At 35.4% G+C, this 11,555-nt stretch overlaps 1 long non-coding RNA gene across 1 annotated transcript in view; it reads right to left on the bottom strand.

The window, feature by feature from the left end:
* Window positions 1-11,555, bottom strand: part of LOC138713637 (uncharacterized) — a 36,462-nt gene extending 24,907 nt beyond the window's left edge. The window contains exon 1 of the long non-coding RNA XR_011335953.1: window positions 11,162-11,555. This is a non-coding gene — a long non-coding RNA (uncharacterized lncRNA). The remainder of the gene's footprint in view (window positions 1-11,161) is intronic.

Raw genomic sequence — 11,555 nt, forward strand, 5'->3', positions numbered from 1 at the left:
ATTTGGGTAAAGAGAGATGTCATAAAAATGAGTTTGGAGATAAATGAAAATTGAACTTCGGACCCTTATTGCAAATAATTTTTTACACAAATAAAACACGTCAACTACTGGGTGTTCATTTCAAAGTGTGTCATGACGTCACTGTTGTGAGTCAGCGATTTGAAGCGAGTTTCAGCTTTTATGTCAGAGAAGTTGCCTATTAATCAAGGCGTTCTATCTGAACTTGAGAACGTGTACGGTATAACTTGAATGTCGTAGCAACAGATGCGGTCTGTAAAGTCTGTGTGCTACCATAACCTCTTTCGAACTGTGTTTTGCGCGGGCAAGTCGTACGCAGGGTCTTTGTTATCATCGATTGCGTACGGCAACATTCCACAACACAAATCAAAATGCTCCGTGTCCATGTTGACCGTCCAGGTTAACAAATACGTAAGTAATCGTCTTAACCCTCTCCCCATATCCCGACAGTAAGAAAAAAAACTCACTTCAGTACGTGTTTCCAAACAGTTCACATTCTTGCCACTACTAGCGTTACCGTGCGTATCGGTAAGTAATCTTCAAAATGAACGCCGTACTTGCTAGGCAACTTCTCTCGCATTTAGGTAATACGCCTCTGCGGAAGTGTAGGAAGATTGAATTCTCTAGGCTCATCGGCTAGCCACATGACGACATACAGCGAGCCATGACACATTTTGAACTGAACACCCAGTACTAGTATTCTTTTATTTTTGCACACTCACTTGTATAATGTAATTTGTGTGTTCATCTAGGGAACAAAATTCCATCTGCACAAAAAATGACGTCCCCATTTACCCGAACACCACAGTATGATATATAATCACTGAAGAGGTAGGAAAGGAGATTCTGCCAATATTTTTACAGAAAAGAGACAGTGATAACAAGAACGATGAGGTAGAGAAGTTGGAAGAGAAGAAGAGGGAAGAGAAGAGAAGACAACAAGAGACAAGACGTCATGATGAAGGATAAACGCGGAAAAGAAGAAGGGTTGTTGGGGAGAAGAAAATGACAATAATGACGGACGAGGAGAGAAAGAAACGGAAAATAAAAGCTAAGAAAGGTAAAAATGAGGATATGAAAATTTTGCAGGAGAGGAACGAGCGATAGAAGAATAGCATAGAAAAAGGCGACAAGGAATAAAATGAGGAAGACAAAGTGAAGGAGATATGTATACTGAGGATCACGTAAGAGTGATTTCTAAAAGACTATTTTGACCGTCTCTTCAGTGTTGCCAACTAATACTAGATATCACCAAAAGAGGATAAAATCACACAATGCCATGTAGAATAATAATAATAATAATAATAATAATAATAATAATATAGTATTAACAATAATGATATCTTACTTATTTACCTCATCTCACCTTCATGTTGGGGAGGTATTTTCTAAAAGGTTCAATAATTTGTGAAAGAGTATATTTTTCTTCCGGACCTCTCGCACATTACCGGTATGTTAATAGTTAGTAGATTAGTGTATGATCTAATATTAAAATATATTTTGCCTGACAACATGAAATTCATTGCTTTGATTAAACAGTTTACGATTCACGAGACCTAACCTAAAAATGTATTTTGTTTAATCACGTGAAATGATTAGTATGAATTCCGAAAACGAATGCCACTTTGAAATGTATGCTTTAGAATATTTAATCCATTATTGTAATAAAAGTCTAAACACGAAAGAAATTAATTAAAATGTGAAATGGTATTTCTATCGATTACCCAAGGGCATGTATCACACGAAAATGTTAAATTTATTTACACTTAGCCTACGTAACTCTAATCTTGAAATTGTAACCATAACACAAAGCAGCACATACAATAACTATTATATATTAATATTAATACTGATATTAATTAATTATTAGTATGTTCAAATTTCACTAGCTTGCAGTAATGGGCTCAGAAATCTAGAATAATTTGAATTTTCAAAATTTAAACTACCGACAACTTGTGGCACTGCTGCCATCATAACAATTATAAAATCACTACCAGTTGTAGTATTGTATTGTATTGTATTTATTAACATTCCATGCTATTCATACATGCTTACAGCTAGAATATGGAACAAGTCAAAAAATTTAATACTATTATAAAGTCTTAATTTATAGTCACAGTCTAGATGAAATATATATATAGACGAGATTTACAATATAGTCTACTAGTACAACACAAAGTTTTAGTATCAATTTCATGAAGTGTTATTGAATGTCATGAATTCACCTACACATTAGAAGGCGTGAGAAATTAGGTACTTCTTTAATTTGGCCCTAAATAATTTTATGTTTTGAGTTTCATTTTTTATATCGATAGGGAGGCTATTAAAAAATTTTACTGCCATCTAACGCACTCCTTTTTGATAGCACGATAGACTTGCCGATGGAGTATGAAAGTCATTTTTTGACGTGTATTTATGCTATGAACTGTTGAATTAGTTACAAAGTTTTCACGATTACATACAAGGAAGATTGTTAAAGAAAAGATATATTGACAAGCCATGGGTATTATTTGTAGTTTTTTTTAATAGCCCTACACGATTCCCTAGATTTGGCACCTACTATTATTCTAATTACTCTTTTTTGTAATAGAAATATATTGTTACTGTGTGTGGAATTTCCCCAGAATATTATTCCAAAACTCATTACCGAGTGGAAGTATGCAAAGTATGTTGTTTTTAAGGTATTGATATTTACTATCTTTTGCATAGATCTAATAGCAAAACAAGCTGAATTTATTTTGGGGATAATTTCTTTAATATGATTTTTCCAATTTAACACATTATCGATTTTTAAGCCAAGAAATTTGGTTGTTGTTGTTTCTAATAGGGATCTATTATTAATTATTGCGCTAGAACTTTGCGACGTTGAATTTGGACAGGATTTAAATTGAATATGTTAGTTTTGTTACAATTTAATACTAATTTATTGACTGAGAGCCAGTCACATATTTTAAAGAGAATTTCCTCTGTTGAAGATTGGAATGTGTTGGAGTTATTGGCTATAATTACTATACTTGTGTCATCTGCAAATAATATGGGATGACCTACATCTTTTATTAGGGGGGCAAGATCATTTATAAACACTAGAAAAAATAGGGGACCTAATATTGATCCTTGAGGAATTACATTATTAATAGTTCCCCATGTCGATGCAGCTTTCATAGTTGTATTGATTTCAACTTTCTGTTTCCTATCTATGAGATATGAGTTAAACCATTGGTGTGCAACACCTTTAATTCCATAACAATCTAATTTATCTAGCAGCATTTTATGATTTATACAGTCAAATGCTTTGGATAAATCACAGAAAATCCCTCCAATTTGTAATTTTATATTAACTGCCTCCAGAATTTTGCCAGTTAAACTAAATGTTGCATTTTCTGTGCCTTTATTTTTTCTAAATCCAGTACCGAAATTCGAAAAGAAAATTCAACCTGCAAACTAGAAAATCACCATAATCCACTAACTTATGTAGTAATGGAGGAAAAATAAGTTTCACCCTTATGGTATTAAGTAAGCTGACCCGGACTATAGTGTGACTTGAATTGAGCGTAAGTGAATTATGTTTAATCATAGAGAGATGCTTGCTGCACATCACAACAATAATTGTACAAGTGCTTAAAATTACTTGTCAAACTTGAGCAACGCTATAAAATTGTAGGTTAAGAAACCAATTTCTTAATTTTGCTGTCGGAATATTGAAGATATTGGGTGCGTAGCGTTATGCAGAATATCCATATTACACTGAACATTGAAGAGTCCTCTATCCTGTTTGATTGCACTGTTGTTCTTTCGTGGCGAGCCCCCGGATGTGACTGCCCTTGACCTTCTCTGCTTGGAGCCTGCAGCATACACACATACCAGTACCACAGGGTGACCAAATCTTATAGAGGGACAGAAGTGTCGTCAAGCACAATTTTAGCTATATATATATATATATATATATATATATATATATATATATATATATATATATATATATAGGCCTATACGAAACATACAAATTTTGCTTATTGTTTTCAAACTAGTTGTTTCATATTCTCTTTACACAACAATAGTGTTCGAAACCATGGATGTAGTGGAGGTGGAGCGGAGCGGAGCGACGCTCCGGCACCGCGTGCGAAGGTGGAGCGGAGCTCCGGCACTGCGTGCGAAGGTGGAGCGGAGCTCCGGCACTGATTTGAAAATTTAAAATCTCTATTTTGACATCACAATACTTTACCAGCTAACGATATCTGAGTTAATGTCAGAATATTTAGTGATTATATTTTCTGTGCTTCCTTTAGAAAATCGGAACAAGTTCGGAAGCAGAGGGTCGCGAGACCACTAGGAGCGTAGAAGATGTGTGTGGTGAGAAATGGGGGAAGAATCAGTGACAGGACAACCACCAAACTAAACTTTAGTGCGCCTGCGCGAAATAATCACATTCCTAATTCACTTTCGTTTCGTTTTGTATCGCATTTCGTTAGTTTTCGCGTCTCTGTACATACAGAAGATCGTCTATGGTGTTACTTACCGAAATGTGTTGTTTGTTTCCCAGTTATTTTACGAAGTGAATTTTAAACAGTTAATTTACTGCCTATAACGTGACTAAAAGACTGCTTGAAACTTTTGTTTTTATCTATTGCCCTTCAGTAAATATGGAACAAAATAAACATAGACAAAAAAAATAAACTTCTTTCTTTTCTCGTGCCATTCCTGTTACTAGTGGAGTTACAAAAGCTTCATCTCCTGATATTGTTGATATCTCAAACCTGTCGCTTCTACTTGATGAACCTAGTAATTCAACCAGAGATAGTCTACTGTTATAGAAGCTACAGTTCCAGTTTGACTGTGAAGAATATTCAACGTCATATGTTCAAATTGGTGAAAGCCAAACAGTCGGCCTGCAAAGTGAGTGGCCGAATGTATGGAATGAAGAAAATATGACGTGGTCAAGAAAAAAAAAGAAGTTTATCCGTTGATTGAGTGTAAGCAATGTAAGCTAGGCTGTAAAGTGTGTCATGAAGTAACTACATTAGGTGCATTAAAAAAAAGAGTGTATTTCTGTATCTAATGAATGGCGCTCATATTCAGTAAATTACTACGGATCGATCAGATCAGATCAGCTTAAGTCACTACGGAAAAAATCATTGAACACAAGAAATCCAGTGCCCATAATATAGCACAAAAGATTATTCGTATGTCTGAAAAGCATCAATTGAAAATGTTGGCGAATAAACGAGTGCAGCCCACCGTGAAGCAACAAAAGCGAAATTTAGATCAGCTTATTACATTGCGCAGAATGATCACCCTTACAGTGATCATTTCGGTTTACTTGAGCTTCAGAAGCTAAATGGAGTAGGTATTGATTGGTGTTGCCTTGCATTCTCCTTACAGTCTTACTTTATGGCATTTCTTTCTTTGTCTTATTTTTGTTTTGCATCCAAACCTTCCCCTTCCCTAAAAGTTAAAAAAAAACATAAAGAGCTCCGACACTGTAAAGTTTGGGACTACAACCCTGTTCGAAACTCGATTTAGTAGTGTTTCTCAGACTGGAGTTTTCATTCTACTGTCGGTGACTCAGGAGAAGACGAGAGCGGACTGAGGAGGAAGGGATGTGAACAGATAACGTACAACACTTGCAATATTTGTACTGCAGTAAGAGAAAGCATTAGGTCTCCTTCTGTTCAACTTAGCTTTAATTTCCATAAGCATTGTTACTCATGTTTCCTGCACGAGTAATAACCTGGCTACTGGGATGCTTATCTGAGCGATGTTTATTATAAACAGCGATAGTCAAGAATGCCACATTCTTTCCGCTCGTCTTCTCCCGAGTAACGGACAGTACGTGTTCGTACAAAATCAGAGGCATACGTTATAAATCAAGTACCGGTAGTTCTCATTTTCAAATCAGAAAAAGCGCTGAAAAATCAATTATACAGAGTGTAAGGGGTATAAGTGCCATTATTTTAACTGATGATTATTTATTCAAGCCATAAGGAAGAAAAAAGTCCTTACGATTTTTTTCTAATTGCAATATTTCATTAATTATTAAAGTTTACAATATTAGACTTTTGCAACGTTGCTGGATGGGGAGGAGTGGGTTTATAAGTACACAGTACAGCTCAAGCGGGTACAGACATACCCATGGATGGGCAACTCGTGCTCACAAAGTGCTAAAAAAAACCTTGAAAGAGAGAAAGACAGACGGAGCCAGCCACAGCAGTTACAAGTTGTTTGTAGTTTCGCTGCAAAAGCAGGTCACTGCCGCGGTGCGCTCTGGCGGCTCATGCAGGTGCTCGTGATATCTACTCCATGATTTGAATTTCAGAATGACGCTGGTACAATAATTATTATAGTAATTTTTTCAGACTGTACCTAAACACACATAACAAAATTATACTATTTCTTAGGTTTGTAAATTAGTTTAGTACTGGAAACACAACCTGAATATACCTTTTCAAGAGACAACAAACATAGCTGCAACACTTATACTATACTATTTGTTAATATTTATTATTATATGTCTTATTTGAAACATAGAACGCGAGAATCTACACGTCTTTGTGCATTAAATAGTATTCCTCTCTTCTCAGAAAGGTAATAGTATATATTTGCAATCAAACACAAATTCAAGGAAGTATTTTTCACATGTCACGGGAGATGAAATAAACTTACTTCTAAGCTCTTTCTGTACGTTGAGAGCTTTTACACTTCTTTCTTGTATTAAACTCAAGTACATACAGTATATATGGAAGCAAAGAGTATATTTGGAAATTCTGACTTAGGCAGCATTACGAACAGTTCGATTCCTGATTTCGCTGGAATCTGAGTGGCGCGCTGTTCTGCAGATTTATCAATTCAAGCTATAAACTTTCAGAATCTTCTATCGGCTGTAAGCCAAAAGGATTTCAGAAAAATCTCGATTCCTTGTCAATTGTCACTGTTTCTCCAAACTTACCAGTGAATTCTGCTGTAGGTCTTGAAGCAGGGTCTTATATTTGATAAGAAGATTTTCTTATCACTCTTCAAGATAATTTATAGTCAAAGAAAGTGAAGTTGTCTATGTTCTACATGATACTGCCACATTTCGAATTTATCCATAAATGCTCTTAGGCTCTTAGCTAGTCAATCATATGTCGTGCAATTCTGTAACTCGCACGCACAACGTGCTAACGATATTTGATACCAGTCTCACCTTGTTGATATCCCAGTATTTCTTTAGCCTACTAAAACCTTCACTGTGTTTATTTGTAACATAAAATGTCATGCGTAAGAAAGTTAATAGAACATAATACAAGCTTTACCTCCTTTCTTAATAAAAAATATTTCTCTTTCGACTCATCACTAAAGGGAAATGATCTGGGGATTATATTGTTTTTCACTTCAAACTAGCCGCCACTTACTGCAGACGCGAGCAAACTTGTATACAGAGTCCGTTTACCTGCACTGAGGTTGTGTTCACACTTCGAGAGCACGAGTTGCCCACCCATGGGCATAGGCCTACCAGTACAGATACTCTGTTCTAATGCAGGAGCGAACTATGATAATACTGTTGTTTACATAAAACGAACAGCAAATACAAACTTTTAATCTCATTAATAGAACATTATGGTAAATTTATGTTTTATTTAATAATATTGGGAATAATGGTCCATTTTTATTGTATGTCTAAAAAATAAACAATAATGGTTTACTGCACAAAATCACACCAACATTTTTTTTTAAATGCAACATTGTAATCTCTCTCGCTTCCATAAACCAGTACCATTTTTAAAGAAATTTCTATTTGTGTGATTTTCGAAACGAGGTAAGAGACTCCTAGTTTCTAATAATCGTTGAGAAACCGCTACAAAAGTTCGCCGATTAGGTAATCTTCATTGCGGAAAACATTGACGGTACATCTTCTTGCCTCACTTGAATTACGACGACTTTCCCCATAAATTAATAATGTATGATATTCCTAAACTGTGAATGACATTGTAAGTTGTTTATCGAATAGGCCTACCTGGTACCGAACTGTCATCCGCTCGGCAGTAGACCTGTGGACGGGCGTTTGAACTCAGCTGTGACATGTACTGTCCGTTACTCAGAGAAGACGAGCGGAAAGAATGTGACCTTGACTATCGCTGTTGATTTTATAAACATCGCTCAGATAAGCATCCCAGTAGCCAGATTATTACTCGTACAGGAAACATGAGTAACAATGCGTATGGAAATTAAAGCTAAGTTGAACAGAAGGAGACCTAATGTTTCCGCTTACTGCAGTACAAATATTGCACATGTTGTCTTACGTTATCTGTTCACATCCCTTCCTCCTCAGTCCGCTCTCGTCTTCTCCTGAGTCACCGACAGTACTGTACGTACGTCTGTGCAGAGTACTGCCTGCTGAACATGTTGCACATCTCTTACGCCAGAATATTAACAAATTTAAGCATGCAATTTTATTTAATTTCAAGAAAATGTAATAGAATACAAATATTTATTTAAACTAATATTAACTCTTTGCTAGATATATCTACTGATGTCATTGTTTTCGTAATTTTACAAACGATATAAGCAGTATAACGCGAATTAAATAAGAGAAGAATTTTTTTTTCCTGGGAAAACTATCAAGTTTTGATCTATATTGTATGACATTTTTTGACCCTGTAGACCGTCCCCGACGACTGTGAAAAGGACGGCACTTATATCCCTTACACCCTGTACACTAGGCCGTGGTATTAAACTGTTGCATGCCTAAACATTCTCTCAGTTTCACTTACCGTATTTTTTAAGGATTGTGTACATATTTGTATTGTTATATACAGTATGTCACTTTGATATTCATACACTTGGATTTTATAAATAAAGCAGTAAAATTTTCATACCAAATTACTGTAATTGAATCTTTTCTTTAACAGAAATTTTTCCAGATTGATTTATTTACGTGATACATAAAATAAATAATAGTAGGCCTATGTCGTCTACGTATCTGTGCCAGTAAATGTTGTCTTTGTGTTTGCTGCTGTCCTTGTTTAGAGTGTGTGTCTATTCTATGTTGTGTACTGTATGTAAATTTCGGTTAGGATGCTGGGTTGGCCTTCAGTTTGAGTGTAGTATTTATTGTTGTATGCGAAACTAGTCACCATGGTAAATTCCTAAATATTAACAAAGTAAAGAAGTTGGAAAGTTAATCAGTAATACGTATATAAAAAGTGTTAAAAGTACATATAGAAAAATGAAGAAACAATATCAAAATATGCAATCATGTGCACTTCAATATGTGATAAGTAATTACTATTGCCATAATGATTATCTAAAAAATCATGTTTGCATGCAATATGCATTTTGCATTTGAATCTTGGTTCTAGTTATATGACCCAGAGCCAAGCGAGCTCAGAGCGCGAGTCCTAGCGAGGGTCTGCGTTGGAATGCTAGGACGCGCGTAATCTAAACATTGCGAACGTTGCAATTCCTGGACCGCATGAGTTTTCCTCGAAATAAAGTGAAATTGTTCACATTGAACCAGTGGCGGTTACTTTATTAGAGCACTTGAGCACGTGAACCCCCAGTAAAAATGTAGTAGAATAATATTCAATAAATAATTTTTTGCTCAAAATGTTTTCAAAAATGGCTCCGTAAAGGACGGTAAATCCTCGTGAATCACTCTGTTTATTATATACAGGCAGCGCATTTTCGTTCCCAAAAGTACAGCGGATCGAGTAGTTTCTTCTGGTAGCTACATCTATTACGTCACGTGGATGCGTAAGCAAGGTTGAATTGCAAGGAGGTACGAATGAGATCATTAAATAATAATGATGCAATATATTATAAATATGCCCCTGTAACGTCATATGACGTAGAAACAACATTCTCTTATTTTAAACAAATTTTATGTGATGTTCGTAAGAGATTTGCATTTCATAACCTCAGAATATATGTTTTCGTTCACTGCAACGGGATAAGTTTGGATAAACGAATTATTTGTATATATTGTGTAAAATATAAATATTGATAATTTGTATATTGATTTTTGTTATTATTATTTTGTCACCATAATTTATTTAACGAAATCAACTCCGTTACGGTGAACAAAAACATAGACTATATGTTCTGAGATTATGAAATTCACATCTTTTATTACAGCTGCCAGTAAAAATCTGTTTAAGCTAAGAAAATGTTCTTCCTACGTCACATGACGTTACAGGGATAAAATAATAACAAAAATCAATATACAAATTATCAATAATTATATTTTACACAATATATACAAATAATTCGTTTATCAAAATCTATCCCGTTGCAGTGAACGAAAACATAAATTCTGAGGTTTTGAAATGGAAACCTTTTATGAACATCACATAAAATTTGTTTAAACTAAGAGACTGTTGTTACTACGTCATATGACGTTACAGGGAAATATGAATAACACATTCCATCATTATTGTTTAATGACCCGATGCGTACCTGCTTGCAATTCGACCTTGCTTACGCATCTATGTGACGTAATAGATGTAACTACCAGAAGAAATTAGTCGATCCGCTGTACATTTGGGAACGAAAATGCGCTGCCTGATTATATATTACAATAGAAAAAGAACGTCGTAGAATTATTTGCTTCAGTGGCGATTCCTCCATGAAGGATATGAGGATGATTCTACAGTTTAATTTCGTGCATCTGAGGACAGAAAACATTTTAATTACAGATTTTGATTTTCAATGCATCCCGATGTATTAATTTCCTTTAAGCTTCCACTTTCTGTCGTGAGTTATCGCCACTGCACAGCTCAGAAATAATTTCCGAGAAACCATCCCAATATCTTACAGCAAACGGTATTTCTAGCAGTGAAGTTAGCGGACAGGGGAGGGTGCGGAGGGATGGGCATGGCTTGATTTTAACTGCGTTTGAGGATGTGACCGTGTATCCTAATACTACGATCCTTCTTTCTGGGTGGAGACCCTGTCAGAGACTACAATAAGAATTTTCAAGATAGCCTCCTTAAATACAGTTCTCTGGTCATTTTAAAAGAATAGAATAAATGAAATAATAAATAATTTAAAATGATATAATATAAAAAACAAAATGAATAAAAAACAAAAATAAAAATAAATAAAATAAGGATGAATCTTCCTTATGGCACAACCAGTATAGGGAATTTTTAAAAAATACTGAAAATACCTTAGTTTTGTAGTATGGAGTAGTAGAAACTCGATGTGATCGCTGGGAGAGCTGTGGTCCCATCCAACCCGCCCAAAATAGGTTCCTTACTTATATAGGAAAATCGTCCTGCTCGAATGAAGAAGGCGGCCATATTTCGTCGTTGTGACGTAATTTGAGGTGGCGTGGGAGAATAATTGCAGTGTCGACAACTATGGTAAATGGCGCGCGTAGTGTGAGATCTGAACCTGAAATGACGTGCGTGGGATGTGATATGATCATTCATTTCGCAGGTATACTGCGAAATACAGTAGAGTGGAAGGATTTTCTAGTTTCACATAATATTTTCAGGCAGTCAGTGGCGTGTCCAACATGTGCCGATATCAGACTGCTTTACCCACCGCAACCATAAATG

This window comes from Periplaneta americana, chromosome 14 (genome assembly GCF_040183065.1).
Source record: "Periplaneta americana isolate PAMFEO1 chromosome 14, P.americana_PAMFEO1_priV1, whole genome shotgun sequence".
Classification (NCBI taxonomy): Eukaryota; Metazoa; Arthropoda; class Insecta; order Blattodea; family Blattidae; genus Periplaneta; species Periplaneta americana.